The sequence below is a fragment of the Calliphora vicina genome, chromosome X (genome assembly GCF_958450345.1).
Source record: "Calliphora vicina chromosome X, idCalVici1.1, whole genome shotgun sequence".
Lineage (NCBI taxonomy): Eukaryota > Metazoa > Arthropoda > Insecta > Diptera > Calliphoridae > Calliphora > Calliphora vicina.
Window position 1 is genome coordinate 4,496,584 of NC_088785.1, and position 19,024 is coordinate 4,515,607.

The 19,024-nt window shown below is 33.9% G+C and overlaps 1 protein-coding gene across 3 annotated transcripts in view; it reads right to left on the reverse strand.

Annotated features, from left to right (window-relative positions):
- Positions 1–13,490, reverse strand: part of LOC135962854 (uncharacterized) — a 42,489-nt gene extending 28,999 nt beyond the window's left edge. Inside the window, exons 1-2 of one of the 3 annotated variants that reach the window (XM_065514760.1) lie at positions 13,304–13,490; positions 12,951–13,061 (exon numbers count right to left, since the gene is read on the reverse strand). The gene's annotated coding sequence lies outside the window, so the exon portion shown is untranslated. Of the gene's footprint in view, positions 1–12,943; positions 13,062–13,303 lie in introns of those variants that run through there. The other 2 variants (XM_065514759.1, XM_065514761.1) reach the window with 2 other exon arrangements.
- Between the last annotated feature and the right edge of the window lie 5,534 nt (positions 13,491–19,024).

Consider the following 19,024-nt stretch of genomic DNA (forward strand, 5'->3'; position numbering starts at 1 on the left):
ACTGTGAACATGTGTGTCGAGCTGCATAACGAGAAGTATTTTCCAAACAAAATCCGAACTCACAAAATTGCACAAAATTACAAAAATCATGATTGGTTTAGCGAACGTTCTATATTGGCTGCAAATAACATTGATGTCGACGAATTGAAATTTAATATTCATTCGGTGGAATCCATTAATTACCGACTTGCGGTAAAAAACCTGATGAATAACGTCATCGAGGCAACAATATTTATAGGAAAGTACAAATGAGAAGACGTTTTGATACCACAGATCCCAATGGTTCCGACCGACATGCCGTTCGATTTTAAACGCTAGCAGTTTCCGGTACGGCTTGCATTCGCAATGACAGTTAACAATGCTTCTAGGATCAACTTCTGCATTATTTGTTTACGCGCCAGACAACAAAACAAAATATGTCGTTTATCATAGAGCATTCCAATGAACGAAATTATGATACAGTAGTTTTGAATTACCTGCCTTTCACTTAAAAGCATTTTGCATATAAGTGCACAAAACTTGTGTTTTGTATATTTATTTACCAAACTCCATATAAATTCGTTAATTTTAGTGTATTGTTCATACCTGCACATTTAAGATAAGTGCATAATACTTTTGGAAGCTATAAAATCAAAACAAATAAATCAAAACAAATAAGAAAAATACGGTTTTGAATGAAAAAATATGTTGTACACTTCTTAATAATTTTAAAAGTAGCTATAATATCAATTTGACGTTATTTTTAGACGGAAAAATCACAAAGCTTCGTGTAAATTATTTGCCGTTAGCTGCTTTTTTGGGCAGTAAACTGTAAATGTACTTACCAGCATCAATGAGCAGGTAAGTGCATTGAGGTTAACTGCATTTTTAACTTACCTGCACAAAATATCGTGCAAAGTTGATTGTGCAGGTAAGTCAAAATTACTGTATTACAGCAAATCAATCGAAAAAAGTATTTCTTTATTTTAATTGGAAAAACAATATGATTGCGATGCCTTGCGGGAATCAGTTCGAAAAAACGGTCATGTTTTGCATTAAGCAAACTGATCGTTTGGGATGAGTGTAAAATGGTGAATAAAAACGGATATATGCATAAAAAAACCTTATTGTAGATTTAAAACACAATTTTGTTAACAAACACTTTGGTCTAATTCATAATAACTTAAAGCAGCTTTATAAGTCGTTAATAAGAAAAAAATTGAAAAACAGTATTCATAAACGTTTAATAGTGTTATAAGAGCTAGTTTCTGGGATAGAGATAATCTACATTCTTCGCTTAAACCTAAATTAAACTAAAAATTGTGTTTCTCACTTATTGTTTATATGCTATATAATCTAGGTTTAACTGAGCATCATTGGTGAGTTAAACCTAAGTATAAAATGCCAAAGCACAAACAGATGGAAAATAAAATAAACAATTCAGCACAGCAGCTCTTTGTTTTTATTTGCTTTATTAACATCAATATAATTTTTAATATACATTTTATATACTTTTATGTCGCTTTTTCTTTTAGAAAGTTAAAATTTACAAAAAAAGTTATGTAACGCGGTTGCTTTTTCTTATAAAATGTATAGAATTGCCATATTTATATGAAAAAATTTGAAGAATAAACATGTGATTTGACTGAAAAGTATGGTAATGCTAACAAAATTAATCCACTAGTGAGAAACACAATCATTGGTTAAATTCCGGCAAAATATGTTTCAGGATTAATATAACAGCGTGTTAAGCTGAGTTTAACTGACAAGTAAGAAACTAGCTCTAAGTCTGTTATAAACCATTCATAAATTTGAAATATTTATTGTAGGTTCGACACTACTTTAAAACTAATTTAAGGTATTATTTTCCATTTTATCTGGAAAAAAGCGAATTTTAAAGTTAATTGTTTATAAATTTGCAATAATAGACGATACTATTGCAATTGCTAAACATAATTTTAACTCCGTCGGGGAATAAATCACACTTTAATAATATATGATTTTGTTTCATATTCCTCCGGCAGTGAGCTTCATGAGGTCCGCAAGTGAGTTTTATAGACATTTTCGTAATTTTCTATTAACCTGTAACGCCATGTAATAATACAATGTATAAACATTGTGGAAGAAGATCCACAGAATCTAATATATCCACTCCGGAATTAAAGCTACGCGTTTCCACATAGAAATTCATTAAAATTTGTTAAAATGTAACAAAATGTCAATAAAAATAAATCAATAAAACAAATTATAAAACAGTGATGTTTATTTTATTACAGAATATTCGTCATTCGAATACTTTTTTATTTTTTTTTTTATTTATTTATTGTTTTTTCAACAACCTAGCTTATTGGCCATAATCGGTTATAAATTTCTACTTAATAAAATGTTTTATTAACAAAAATATAAATTATAAATATAAATAATGCTTAACACAAAAAATAATCAACTATTTATAGTGTTTTGATAGATGACATCAGCACATGTAACATGATAAAAATAAAAAAATCTTCCATATCTTTTAATAGTAATGGTAATAAAATATTTAAAAACGTTTGTATATTAATACATTTTAGCTTAATATAAATTTACTGGAATCAAATATAGATTATTTTCTCTAAAAATTAGTTTTTATCATCAAAAATGTATTATTACTAAAAACAAACAATGAAAAAAAAAGAGAATTAATGAATATTTTATCCAAATGACAAGCAACACTAACAACAAAAACGTTCCCACGACAGCCGGTTCTACGCACCGGAATGACCCGAGCTCAATCGGCCAAGGGCTGTCAACCCAGCAACAACAACTTTACAATTTTTAATCACGGAGCTGCACCTTCCGGCATTGCTGCTCCGCATCCTACTGGTCCGTGCCGGAATTGAAGTAAATCCCGGACCATGGTTCTGCACGGTTTGCCAGAACCGACTGCACCACATGTCAACACAATTAAGGTGCAACTCTTGTTTGGGCTGGTGTCACCTTAGGAATTGTTCCGGACTAAATCATGAAAGGGAGTGGTCGGAGAATTACGTTGCCCCATGCTGCCAGGGACGTAGTTCATCGGCGTCTTCGGCATCATCGTCGTCATCCTACGCCACACCTCCACCCTCCCCACCGCAATCACAACAACAGCAGCAAATACAACAACAGCAGCAGCAACAACCATCGCCGCTCACACCATCGATTGCAGTCCGTAGACCTGGGGTGATATCCATATTGCAGTTCAACTGCAATGGCCTCCAAGGGAAAATAACTGAGATAACCAGATTTATGCGCCAACACAACATCGTGGTCGCTGCGGTCCAGGAGACAAAACTTACGAGTAATTCCAGTCTGCAAAGTTGCAACGGATACAACGTTCTCCGAAAAGACCGCACCAGAGGCAACGGTGGAGGCATCGCGTTTATTATACACAATACCGTGCAGTATAGGGCTCTTTCTCTCGATCTGAATTCTAGAGACCAATATCTTGAAGTTCAGGGTATTGCGGTCAGATCGGGAGATACGGAGTTGGAGCTCTATAATGTCTACATTCCGCCAGTAGCCAGTTGTCCAACAGGCTACCATCCCGACATTAGGACCTTACTAGATGGTGATACTCGTTTGGTCCTAGGGGATTTTAACGCTCACCATCAGCTCTGGCACTCAAGTCTTGGGGAAGACCAGAGAGGAGCGTCACTGGCGGAACAGATTGACGAATCCACCTTCTGCACACTAAATGATGATGCCCCCACACGGATTATGGGTAATTGCGCAAGTTCGCCAGACATCACCATAGCGAGTCCTGGTCTGATTAACTGCACAACCTGGCGTGCAGTTATTTCTCTAGGATCAGACCATTTACCCATAATCGTTTGTCTGGATAGACCCAACGATTTCATCGTCTCTGAATGCCGAACTTACATCAACCAAAAGAAAGCAGACTGGCACGGCTTCAGAGAATTTACCGACCGCATCTTCAATGGTCTACCGATTCCCTCCAACGTACACAAAGCAGAGAGGAAGTTTCGCGAAACCATCACAGCAGCAGCCGCTCGCTTCATTCCCGCTGGTAGAATATCCGTAGTGCGACCGCACTTCCCAGCAGAAGCAGCGGGACTCGCAGATGAGCGTGATGACATCCGAAGTACCAACCCTGACGACCCTAGGATCGCCCAGCTGAACCGCGATATCAGCAGGTTGGTAAATGAGGACAAGCGAAACAAATGGTTGGATCATTTGAAGAACTGCAACTTAAGTTCTGGAGTTGGCAAGTTGTGGTCCACAGTTCGGTCTCTCTCCAATCCGACTAAGAAGGATGATAGGGTCGCGATTAAGTTTGCAGATACCACCATATCCGACCCTAAACGGTGCGCGCGAGCTTTTTGCCGACAATTCATTGAGCACCCCGAGAGAGACAAGGCGAAAAGAAGTATTGTCCGCAAACTACACGATCTTCCAGTCTCGGACACACCACAACTTTACACGCCAACTGAAGTTGCAGAAGCCATCAACACAGCTAAGCCTTCAAAGGCAATAGGACCTGATGGGATATCCATGCTGATGCTAAAACACCTAGGCGAGCGGGGAGTCGAGTACCTGACAATGGTTTTTAATCTGTCAGTGAGGAGCTTAACAATACCCGATGTCTGGAAAATGGGTCGAGTGATCCCATTGTTAAAACCTGGGAAAATCGCGAGTGAGGGACAATCGTACAGGCCGATTTCCCTCCTGTCACCTGTAGCGAAGACACTCGAAGCTCTTCTCCTCCCCCAGCTGACCCGTCAACTACCAGCTGCTCGTCACCAGCATGGATTCCGTAAAATGCACAGTACCACCACAGCATTATCCGCCATAGTCACTCAGATCTCACAGGGCTTAAACCAGCAGAGGCCTTGTGAACGAACTATCCTAGTGGCACTTGACCTGTCGAAAGCCTTCGACACTGTCAGTCACGCCACACTCTTCCAGGACATCCTGCAGTCCACAATGCCCAACAACACGAAGAGATGGATAGTGAACTATCTGAGTGGCAGGCAGTCGTTCGTGGAGTTTAGAGACAAATGCTCAAAACACCGTAGAGTTAAACAAGGAGTCCCTCAGGGCGGGGTCCTGTCGCCACTCCTGTTTAACTTCTACCTCTCTAAACTCCCAGTGCCCCCACAGGGCGTAGAGATAATCTCGTATGCGGACGACTGTACTATATTGGCAACAGGTCACAACGTTGATGAGCTTTGCGGTATGGTAAATGGTTATCTCAATGAAATCCACAATTTCTTCACTGCACGTAACCTGCAGTTATCACCAACGAAGTCATCAGCAACACTCTTCACCACCTGGACGAAGGAGGTAAAACTGAATTTAGGCATCATGGTCGACGGCGTACAAATTCCGACAGTGAACCACCCGAAAATCTTGGGTGTCACTTTTGATAGCCTTTTTACCTCCTCAGCACACGCCACTGCAATCACGCATAAACTGCGAAATAGGAACAAGGTCCTCAAAGCACTAGCCGGCAGTACTTGGGGTATGGACAAAGAAACCTTGCTTGCTACCTACAAAACGATTGGCCGGTCAGTGGTCAACTATGCTGCTCCAGTGTGGTCACCTTCGTTGAGTGATACCCAGTGGAGAAATATTCAAAGCTGTCAAAACGCAGCCTTAAGGACCGTCACAGGCTGCCTTCAAATAACCTCCGAACACCACCTTCACGAGGAAACCAAGGTTCTACCGGTCAAGGAACACAACGTCATGTTGACGCAACAGTTCCTTCTGGGATGTCATCGGAGGAGTCATCCAAACTTCAACATCACACAGTTGGAATCTCCCCCGAGGCATGTCAGACAGGACCTTCGGAAATACGAGGAGAACATACAGAGGTATGTGCAGGATCCATTTGATCGCCGCTCGTATATGACAGCTTTGAACGACATTCACAGAGACGCCATCAATTCCACGGTAGCAGGATACCGTATGAATGTCGTACTTGGAGGTCGCCCACCACCGATAGCAGACGCCGAGAAGGTTCTGCCGCGTGGAACAAGAGTCGTTCTGGCACAACTTAGATCAGGATGGAGCAACAGGCTTAATGCCTTTTGGTCTCGCATAGACCGTGCCGTCCTTAACTTATGCCCAGCATGTGGTCAGGGTCCTCATGACACCCTCCACATATTTAACTGTTCAGCCAACCCTACTTCACTCAGTCCAATGGATTTATGGACTCATCCTGTTGAAGTAGCTCAATTTCTTGGTCTTGAACAACATGCAGAACCACCAGAACATCCAGATTGATTATTGTAAATTGTTCATGCTGCTACAACAACAACAACAAAAAAGGGGAAATGACTGAGAAGCATTGCCAGCTTAGACAAAAAACAGTGCATTAGTTATTGTGCATTTATCAAACGTTTATGAATAGAATACTTTTATTAAAGGTTTATAAAGCTAAAGTGTTTGTTAACAAATTTGTGCTTTAAATCTACAATAAGATTTTATTATGAATTAGACCGTTTAACTTTAAAACCCATTTATAAATGTATTGTATTCATAAACGTTTGTTACAGGCACAATTACTAATTTACTGATTTTTGTTTAAGCATTGTCAGCTTAATTTATTTTCCCTTTTTCGTTGTTTTTGTAGCAGCAGTGATTGCTACAATATTCGTTAATTTTCTTTTTTTCATTGATTGTTTTTAGTAATAATACATTTTTGAAGATAACTAATTTTTAAAAATATATATTTGTTTCTAGTAAATTTATATTAAGCTAAAATGTATTAATATACAAACATTTTTATATAGTTTATTTCAATTATTATTAAAAGTATTCGAATGACGAATATTCTGTGATAAAATAAACATCAGTTTTATAATTTGTTTTATTAATTTATTTTTATTGACATTTTGTTAAATTTTAACAAAATTTAATGAATTTCTATGTGGAAACGCGTAGCTTTAATTCCGGAGTGGGTATATTAGATTGTGTGGACCTTCTTCCACAATTTTTACACATTTTATTACTATATGGCGTTGCAGGTTAAAAGTAAATGACAAAAATGCCAATCAACCTCACTCATGTAACTCAGTGCCGGAGGAATATCATACAAAATCATATACTATTAAAATGGAACTTATTCGCCAGCGGAGTGGAAATTGTGCTTAGCAATTGCAATAGTATCGTCTATTATTCCAAATTTATCTTTAAAATCCTCTTTTTTAAGATAAAAAGTAAAACGAATTCCTTAAAGTAGATTTAAAGTAGGGTCGAACCAACTTTAAAATTTGTACACTTAACAATTGTTTATCAAAGGTATTTTAATTTATTAATCGTTTATGAATACAACTATATGAACATTTTCCTATAATTGGTTTATAAACCTTTTGTAATGCAAATCCCGGTTGATATTTCAACCGTCTGCATTCAATTTCCCGGCGCTTTCTGCCAGCACATCGAATCAAAATCCTAACTCATTCAAAAGGTGTTTCCAAACATTACATAAAATTGCAAAAATCATGATTGGTTGAGCAAACGTGCTTAGTTTAGTGGCAGCGAGAAACATTGATGTCGACGAATTGAATTTTAAGATTCAAAGTGAAATTGCTGTAGAATTGATGGCGTACAAATAGCTGGATTCCGTTGTTTGTCAAGATGATGTCATCAACTATCCAACCGAGTTTTTAAACTTACTGGAATTACCCTTATTACCGCCTCACAACCTCCAACTGAAAGTCGGATCGGTAATCATAATGTTACGAAACATAAACCAACCACATCTTTGTAATGGCACCCGACTTGCGGTAAAAAACCTGCTGAATATCGTCATATATGAGGAGCTGCTGAACAAAAGTACCTTTCGCTCATTTAAATTTTTTGGGAAATTGAGTTTTATTTATTTCGCCCCCTTAAAAAACTGCATGAACCTGGAAATAGTAACAAGTTTCTTGCTTATCAATAGATACATCTAACTGCCATAAGTCACCACATTAACTGTTAAGGATGTTTGATATAAAACCATTTTAATATCGGAAAAAGAACCTTTTGTTCAAGAAAAAAAAGTACGTTTTGTTAAAAACAAAATTAAAATGTTTGTTTTTATGCGTTTCTTTTTAACGATAATATTTTAAATGAATGTTTTTAATCCTGATCTAATATATAAACAAATTACACATTGAAATTAAATATTTTTTTTTCGTTTTTACTAGTGTAGTACTTAGTAAAACAAATTAAAAAAATTTTGCTAACTTCATTGCTTCTAGAAGATTTCAAACCAAATATTATAAAAATACCAAAAAAAAACAATTTTTGAAAAAAATGCGAAAAAGTACCTTTTGTTCTGCGGTTCCTCATATAATATAACGGAAAGGAAAGTTTTGATACCACGGATCCCATTCGCTTGTTGGCGGCATTAACCTTGAAAATCCACGCTTCCATGGTCAATGGTTATCATTATTTGAAAATGATGACACAAAAAATGTGTTTATATTAATTGGTTACCTGAACATCGATCTTTCAATCGAAATTTAAATAGATCTCCAAAGGATTCATTGCATATATTTTCAAATCAAATGTAATTCAAACATACCCCAAACCTATATGAATAAAAATTATCATTCAAAAACACGTGTTTATGCCCTTCACCTTCGTGAGAAGGGTATATATAAGTTTGTCACTCCGTTTGTAATTTCCACAATATAATTTTCCGACCATATAAAGTATATATTATGGATCCTTATAGCGGATTCGATTAAGCCATGTCTGTCTGTTGAAATCAATTTTCTGAAGACCCCAGATATCTTCGGGATCCAAATATTCAATAATTCTGTCAGACATGCTTTCGAGAAGTTTCCTATTTAACCCTTTAATGCATATTGTTGCCAATTGTCTACATTCCAGTTCCACTTAATTTTAGACGAATATAAGCTTGATACTAATTCAGATTCTAATTCCGAAAAATCAAATGGAGTACGAAAAGTTACAGCTAAAGAAATTCTTAATCAAACTAAAGCTAAAGGAAATATAATAAATAAAAATCAACTAAATACTTGATACTTTATAGAGAAATAAAAGTAAAAATCATGCATTTAAGGGTTAAAATCAGCAAAATCGGTCCACAAATGGCTGAGATATGAGGAAAAACCCAGGACAACCTCGATTTTTTACCAATTTTTGACCTACAGTGGGGAGCACACATGAGTACATGTTTCTATTTTGTGTACTTCTTATGGAATAAAAATAAAACTAATAAAGCAAATCCAAAAATTTGTTCTGCCTTTTATTTTATGTTTAATATGTAACAAAATGAGATTTTGTTTACCTAAAAATATTTAAAATTTGTATTTTGAAGTATAAGGTAAAGGGTATATAAGATAAATATGAGTATTTTAAAAATACAGAATTACAGAAACTACTAAAATCCAATTTACTTACCAATGGAGGGTATACAAATTTTAGTGTTTTTTATTATAATATACAGAAAAATTTTGTCATTTGGAATACGAAAATAGGATTTCTCTTTTCAAAAATATTATTTAATTTAAATTTCTAAGGGGCATTTGTAGTATTTAAATGCATGGAGAAGGAAAATTTGCTTATAAAAACCTTCAATAATAATAATACGAAAATAGGTAGTTAGAATGTAAATACTGTATATGACAATAATAATTAATAAACATAATCGGAATATTGTGCCATAAGAAAATATATACAATTATATCCATATTTGTGTGTTAATTAAATATTATTAAGTCATACACTTGTGATAATATAACACAGCATGAGTGATTTATGCTATGTTGTCTTCATTTTACAAGACACCAATATTTATAAAATAATTAACGACTATCGCGTTTATTTATTAACATTGTAAGTCATTAAATTTACTTTTAACAAGAGGAGTATATTTTGGGATTATTAGTACATTTTTACAAAATTCCATATCAGGCCATATTTCATTTGAAAAACTTTATTCAATACTATTCTTAAGTAGAAATTTGTAACCGTCTATAACCAAGTTACTGAATTTTATTAAATAAAATTCAAAAATAATGTTTTAGGGTTCTTAATTTCGCGACCTTTTTTGATTCCCGGGAATCTGGAAATTTAATTCACAAAAATCTTAATCCGTAATTAAAAAATGTCAGCCTTTCATCTCATAAATACATTCACCACATCTAATTCTTTGAAGTTAACAACAGAATTTATTCAAACTTTAAATGATTAAATTTTTGTTAATTCAAATCTACTACAAATTGAGTTAAATTTATTTTTATTATTTATTTTTTATCACTATTTATATAGTGATGGAATCTTAAAGATTCACAAAATCAATGTACTTACACAACAGTATTTTAACTCATTATTTTAACATGGTTAATAACTTATTGCTAGTTAGGTCTCGCAGAAGTCTTTTCGTAATTGTTTGGAAAATACTTCTCCAGATTGATCGTTCTGCAGCTCGATATGCATGTTCACAGTCAATTTGAGTTTCTTGACGTGTTTCCACAAAACGGACGACTTCAAAAATGCATTAAGTTCATCGGCTTGTGTTGACCGTGGAATCACTGGCAATGTTTGCCCAAAATCACTTGCCAACAAAATCATCGCACCTCAAAACCCGCTTTGATTGTTTAGTAAATATTGCACCGTTTTTTCTAATACCACCAAGGACTTTTTATACACCATTGTACACTCATCCCAAAAGATCAGATTGCTTGCAGCAAAACTTTGTTCATCGCACTCTTCTTGGATATGTTGCATGTTGGATTTTCATTGATTTGCATATTCAATGGCAACTTGAGTGCTGAATGAGCAGTTCGACCGCCTTCCAACAACGTAGCTGCAATTCCTGTTGAAGCAAGTGCAATATCATTCTGCTAGCGTATCCTTCCAGTTAACTCCTTCCAGTTCCATCTTTCACAACTTTCATAAAAGTGTCGTACGCATATTTTTGTTGACGATTCAACAATGGAACGTTTGTTTGAACTGATTCCCTTAAGGCATCGCAATCATATTGTTTTTCGCGTCGCAACTCTTGATTAAATGCATCGGACGATTAGGAGCTGTCATGCCTAACTCAGATAATACCTTTTTTGACATCATCAATCATATGTCCTCAATTAATATCAAAGCCTCGTTGTAAATTTCCTCGCTCAGTTGCAAATTTGGATTTGATGTTCTAATACTCATCTGATGCAAAATGTCATCTCAATTCAGTCGGTTTATCTCAACATGCTTCCCATATGTTGAGATGATCGTATTTGATGAGCATTTGACGAAAGCACTGCATCTACGAGGGAGTATTTCCAATGAGTGTCATTATCTTACAATCGCTAGCGTTGACACGCTCCTCTATACTTGTCACAAATGGCAAACATTTTGCAATCAAAATTAAATTAGTTGATTTAAAAAATAGCAATCATCAGTTTATTGCAACTTTTTTTCTGCACTAATTTGAGTACAACTTCAAATTGTGCACTAAATTTTTCTGGTCAAAATGGTTTAAGTTTATTTCTGTGCACTAATTTAAAACTTAATACTTCATTAAAAAAACCAAAAAATATTTAAAATTTTTATTTTTCGAAATTGGATTCAACAATTTCATTACCACTCATTTTTGAAAATGTTGTGATAAAATGTTAAATGCAGCTTTTTTTTGATTGCAGGTTAAAATTTTGCACTAATTAATTGTAGTGCAGATTTTTGCACTAAATCTGCGTTTAGTGATAGTGAAAAAATTATCACTATTTTTTTAATGCTGGTTATCATTATCAATAAATCTGATAAAAAATAGTGCAAACTAAATTTTTTGCAATTTTATTGAGTGATAGTGCAATGCTGATTTCAATCAACATTTTGTGCACTACCCCTACCCCTAACTATGCTATTTTTTTACCGAATATTTTTCTCGAATAAATAATTTTTAATTTGTGATATCTTAGTCTTGAGTTATTTCTTTCATTTGAATATAAAGACATGTGTAAAATTATTTATACAATCAAATTTTTACCACAACTGTATTCAATGAAAAGATAATTCATTCACAGAAACTGCTACTGCCTAGAGGGTGGAGACAGGATGATGTTGTGATTCTGATAAAGGGTATCTTTCAACAATCAGTGAAAAATCATGCAGGTGTGTAAATCCAATGAAAACAGAGTTAGCACTCACTCAGGATTTTTAACTTATTAAAAATATACGGCGTTCCGCGACATTGATATGATATTATCAGTAGGAGCCAAGTATCTAGGCTTTGATCTGATTTTATCAGAGTATCTAGGGAAATATCAGCTCTTTAATAGTAGAGACAAACGTTCAAGGCACAATTGAAGCCTTCACTGGTAAATGGGATAGTGACAAACAAGGATGTGCGAGGATTTTGATGATCTAGAGACTGTAGAACACGTCTTGTGTAACTGTCCTAGATTACAGTTTCTCAGACAAAAATGGCCAGGGGATAGATTTAACAATGAACTAGGAGATATAGATACGATCTAGGCAATCAATTATGCCTTATTAGGGAATAAATATGGTCATTTTAAGTTACAGTCTTCGAAGAACACCGGTCTATACCGTTAGGGAATAAAGAACTCACGAATTTTATTTTCAACTTCTGAATGTATTGCACAAAATCAAATTTCTATTCAAAATCAATCATAATTATGTATGCTAGACCAACAAATAACAAAAAACATTCAAAATTTACTAGTTAGTCAACATTTTAAGTTTAATACAAATACTAGTAAATCTCATAAACTATTAGAGTATTTTCATAACTATTTATCTAATATTCGACAGTTTATTTTTATTTGTAACAAAATTTATTCGTAACAAATATTCATTACAGAAAGCAAATATTTAATTAAAACTTTTAATATACATGTATGTATATAATTTACATACTTATTTATATGAATATGTACATAGTATATAAATATATATATGTACATATATATTTATAGTATTCATATATACACAAAGATGTACATACATATTACCTTAAGCTCACATTTTTCCTCTTTGCATTTTATCCATTGACAATGCATTTTCACGATATCATTGCTTTGAAAAATTGTCCAATACATACATTTCTTGCATTTTCACCCACCCTTTAATAATATGAATGTTTTTTCCGAAACATATTATTATTATTATTTGAATGCAATTTATTAAGAATACATAAAAGGTATAAGATATACATATACCCCAAACTTTAATTATTTTATTTTCGAATATGTATATATTTTAAACTATAGGTGGTACCAAAATCAGGTTTTATTCAATACACACAAAGTTACACTAATTCAGAGATATTTTCGGTTTTATATTTTCAAGATTTCGAACCACTTACGTTTTCACTCTCAATAAACTTTTAAAATAATATTAAACTAATTGCTTTTTAAAGTTTGTAAACATTTTTAATTTATTTATTTTTTTAATATAATTTAAAAACACTTCTTTCCACGAATATCTGCTTTGTTATTACAAAAACCAACAAGCTACAAAATGGCTGCTGTTTTTGTTTGCAAGTCCACACTGAGTTGCCAGATTAGAAATACTTTTTAGTGCACTTTATTTCAGGAGGTCGACAATTATTGTTTAACAAATATTGTTCAAGCAAATAAATTAATTAAATAACTACCGACACTTAACACGCGTATTATCATTATTTGCGTTTTATTTAAATTGGGATAGTGTATACACGTAATTATAATCTTCCAATACTTTTTCGATGTAGTTTTTACATTTATTCTATTTAAATTGATATCACAAAGTATACAGAGCTGTCCCGAGACAAAAATATCTAATTTTTATGCTTCACTCTTTCTCTCAGAACTGTCTTTTGTTTATATTATTGGTAAGTGTAACATATTGCGATTAACTTTGACTTTGTGTTGATATGGCAGTATCAATGAGAATTAAAACAAGGTGGTGGCAGTTCTACAAAAAACAACCATTTTTCTTAACAAATGTCAAAAAACTAAAATGAAAAATTAAACAAATAAGTATTTAAACTTAATATGGTGTAGATAATTGAATAATCAGGGCTTTACTTGTTTATGTAAAAAATAAATATTTTGTTAATAAGCTTAGAATATGTACATGTTTAAATATAAAAACAAGCTTTGACAATTATTAGAACCAAAAAGCGAAAAAAGGTTATCAGCTGTTTGACTGACGCCACCTTTAATAAATTCGACTTGGGTAGTGTCAAGGCGAATTAATACAAGGTGGTGTCAGTTCTACAAACACAAGCTTTGACAATTGTTAGAACCGAGGCGTATTTAACAAGGTGACAGCAGGGCGAATTGAAATAAATACAGGCGAATTCACTTATTTTTTATATATAGAGTTTGACATACGGGCGTACGGGCGAATATTTTTTATATATGTAGTTTGACATTTGTGCGAGCTATTTCTATAATCAGCTGTGCTGCCGATGGCACCTTATTAAATGCACCTTGGTTAGAACCAAAAAGCGAAAAAAAAGTTATCAGCTGTTTGACTGACTCCAGCAGGGCACACTAAGAAAGGTGACTGCATCACTACAACAAATACAACAATACAAAAACAACAGGTACTTTGTTTTTGTTAAAAAGTAGGTGAACTGTCAAAGTTGCCTGTTGTTGTTTTTGCTTTTGGGTTTGTTGTATTTTTCGCCACAACAACCACAAGTGAATTGACAGTTCAAACTGAATAAAAAAATAATCAGCTGTTTCATCGCAGTCACCTTTTTTAGTGTGCCCTGGACTCCACCTTGTATAAATTCGCATTGGGTAGTGTTTGTTAAAAATGTTTCCAATAAACTCACCAAGGTGCATTTAAGAAGGTGCCATCGGCAGCACAGCTGATTATAGAAATAGCTCGCACAAATGTCAAACTACATATATAAAAAATATTCGCCCGTATGTCAAACTCTATACATAAAAAATAAGTGAATTCGCCTCTATTTATTTCAATTCGCCACTGCCAAGGCGTATTTAACAAGGTGACAGCAGTGGCGAATTGAAATAAATACAGGCGAATTCACTTATTTTTTATATATAGAGTTTGACATACGGGCCTACGGACGGATATTTTTTATATATGTAGTTTGACATTTGTGCGTGCTATTTCTATAATCAGCTGTGCTGCCGATGGCACCTTGGCCACTGCTGTCACCTTGTTAAATACGCCTTGAAACTCACAAAATCATTGTTGCCAGATTTAAAGTTTTATTTTTGTTCAACTAATTTATCGATTTTTATACAACTTTGGAAAAAAGTATCCATATAACCATCTCCACGTAGCAATATATATTGCAAAGCACAATATATATTCTGACACAAAATGTTGCCAACATATTTTGTACCATTTATTAAAGATCACAATAGAACAAAAACTATTACCAATTATGCAATTTTCTTTTATGTACCTTCTAAATGTTGTAAAACTATACATTTTGCTGTTGAAAAAGTTCTGATTTATAAGCCTTTGAAAAAATTGAGGATGAAACGTGTAGCATATATTCGAGGTTTTAGAGCAACATTATTTGAAGAGAACACGTTATACCCTTACCAAACTACATTTTTTTTTAGAAAAGAACGCAAAAAGGCAGAATAAAGGCATTTAGAAAAGATTAAAAGGCAGAATAAAGGCATTATATATGCCAGAAAAGAAAACGCCAATAAATTTGACATTAATGACAACTGAACCGACAGCTTATTGGTTAGCAATAATTGCTCAATAAATCAAATTTACGAAACGGATTACAGTATATTACAAATGCCATCTACACATCGAAAATTTTATTCACGCAATCAAACTTGTCAATTGTGGCTATAAATATTGTGTAACGTGGTTTTGTCGTCGGCTGAAGTAACTTAGTCGTGTCCAGGGTTTACTTACGGGTCCACAAACTTTTAGTAATAAGACTATTATTTACCCTTTCTTGGGGTTAAAATAAGTAAATCTCTTTATTGAATTTTATTCTTGGTTTAAAATACAATTATAAAAAGATTCTATGAAAATAGCTACGATAAGATACGTTGGTCGGTTCGGCAACCAGGATCTCGTTTTCAGGTTCTGGATTCGGTTTTCGGGTGGTTCGGGTTTTGGCTATCGGCTAAATTAGATTTCGGCTGGTTCGGGTTTTAGCCATCGGTTACTCGGATTTTCGGCTTTAGATTCAAGATCGGCTTAACGCAGGTTCGGCAATATTTAACTCTTAATGTCTAAATTCTAAATAATACAATGCTTGCTTATGCTACGAGAACAGGCGACCGAAGTCACGGTAAGAACCGGCGACCGAAGTCACGGTAAGAACAGGCGACCGAAGTCACGGTAAGAACAGGCGACCGAAGTCACGGTAAGAACAGGCGACCGGAGTCACGGTAAGAACCGGCGACCGAAGTCACGGTAAGAACCGGCGACCGAAGCCACGGTAAGAACAGGCGACCGACGTCGCGGTAAGAACAGGCGACCGAAGTCACGGTAAGAACAGGCAAACCGGAATCACGGTAAGAACCGGCGACCGAAGTCACGGTAATTTATTAATTAATACTCAACTCAAGGACGAGTATTACCTTAAAAAACTACAACTAATTTCACGAATGTAACATCAGTCGGCTCTTCAGTTATATTTATATAAGTACCAAAAGTAAAAAAACAAAGAAATTAGTGAAAAAATCATTCAACACAAAATATAAGCAAAATACACATCAGTTTTTCATAGATCTTCTCGCGTTGAAAATTTTGTATTTGTGATGAACGTCGTTCTCCACCTAAAGTAATCAGCAATCACTCTGCTGTTGTTCTGGGTTATGTGCATAGGAAAAAAAAATATCACACATTTTAAAAATTTGTTTTTGTTTTATGTACAAAATTTTCAAATTATTAAAGGCAAATCAACGCTTGAATTTTGGTGCGCTTGTTTGGTTCAGAATTTGTATATAAAACAAAAACAAATTTTTGAAATGTGTGAAATTTTGTTTTTGCTATGCTTATAAATATCATTTTGGTGGCGTGATTTACAAAATTAGGGCCTTAGACTTCATATTAAATTTTTAGTATGTTTATGGTGCAATATATTACTCATGTCAATGTTAAGATATTTCATTATTTTTTGATTGTCAGCGAAGCAAATTCTAAAAAATCTTGAGTGTGTTTTATTTCTTTGTGATTTTAGAGTTGTGTATTTGTGAAATCGTGTTGTAAATGAAAGGTAACAAAATGCCTGCTGTGAAGCTTAAACGTCACTTCATGTTATGAAAGAGTTGTTAAAGTTGTTAACAGCCATGTTAAAACATGACAAAAACGCTAACATGATGTGTCTATACCTAACACTAACATTATGTTAGTGTTAATGTTAAGCATTTCATGTTAGTTGTAGACACAGTGTAATGGTTTATGAGTTATACAATATGGATAATTTATGTCGATATTTGTGGAGTAGCATTTAAAACTCAAATCGTGAACTAGTAAAGCATCATCATATCGTTAATCTGGTGGAGTACCATCCAAAACTCAAAGCATCAACTGATGGAGTACCATTATCACTCATAATTTTAATAACAATATTTAAGGGTTCCAGCTTCATATATGAAGATAAAGGTCGACTAGGGACTAACTTAAATCGACGTGGGACAACCTGGTCTTGTGACTCCGTCAACTAACTTTAAATTCCAAAAAAAAAATATGGATATCATTTGAAAGTGCTCGGAAAGGCCTATCTAATGATATATAATATATATTAATTCGTTGTGTACCTCGGACTGTAAAATTGTTCAATTTTGAGTTTTTTTAAAGTATTTTTTTCTCGAAAGCCAACCCATAAAATGAAAATTCATGTTATATAAATTTTTTAGAAAACGTTTACAGCTTTCATTTCATATTTTGGGACGTATTACATATCAGTCTTAAGGCCTTTCTGAGCACTTTCAAATGATACATATGTTTATTATATTTCCTCTCATAGAACAAAGTCATGTAAGACTTTGGGTTGAAATCTTGAAAAGTTTTCTACAAAAATGTATACATATATCAATATTTCTAATCTTGGTACTCTTCAAAATAACAACAAATATAAATACAGTCACAAGCTCCAAATGGATATATCAATCGAAATCCCTTTCCGATAACTTTCAAAAATTATATTCATATATATCCAGGTATTTACAGTTATATATCAAATCTTTAACATTTAGAAATTCATAAGCATTCAACACTAATATTTTTATACCCTTTATAATTTCCACAATATAATTTTCCGACCATATAAAATATATATTGTTACGATTTAACCTTTTCAAAACGTTTGTTTATTTCCTTTAAATAAACCGGATACTTTTGATTGCAAATAAAATCCGTTTAGTAGTTTGAAAATTATAACAACTCTTTATTTATTTAAAATGTACAACAACAGAATTTAATAGTCACTCAATGTTTTTTATACACGTTTATAAATTCGCATAAATACAGACACACTTTATAATGTACACGAATTCACTTGAAAACCACAGCACACTCATTTGATGTTTATTCTAAAAGCGTTTCTGATAAACTCCCTCACGACTGCAACCTTTGTCACTTTTTATAACACTGCCTTCTAGATTGCTCTTTAACTGTCTAGCGCTTTCTAATACATACGCCATGTTTGGTGTACTTTCTACACTGTTCTTTAACTGAATATTCGTATTCGAATATACGGTCGCAGCAAACAGCGTTGCCAACTTACGATCAATGGTCAAATGAAAACTTTTATTCAATGTTAATAATGCCCACAGATATGTCACAGTTTGCTATTACAGCACTGCTATTTGAAAGCATTCTGCTACTTTTAAATCAGCCGTTAAAATCGTTACATTTGAATTCAAGTACAATTTCGTAACACTGCTTAAGCCTGTTCGTCCCGAATAGGCATAGATTCACTTCTCCCATAGGTAGCTAGTCGTTCTAGATGTTCAACCTTAATTCCCGATATCGGTCTTCCACATTTCCGTATTCTATAAACCATGTCGTCCAATTTTTTAACTACCCTATGTGGTCCTTTGCAGTGATTCCTTAATTTTAATGAAAAACCCTTATTACGTTG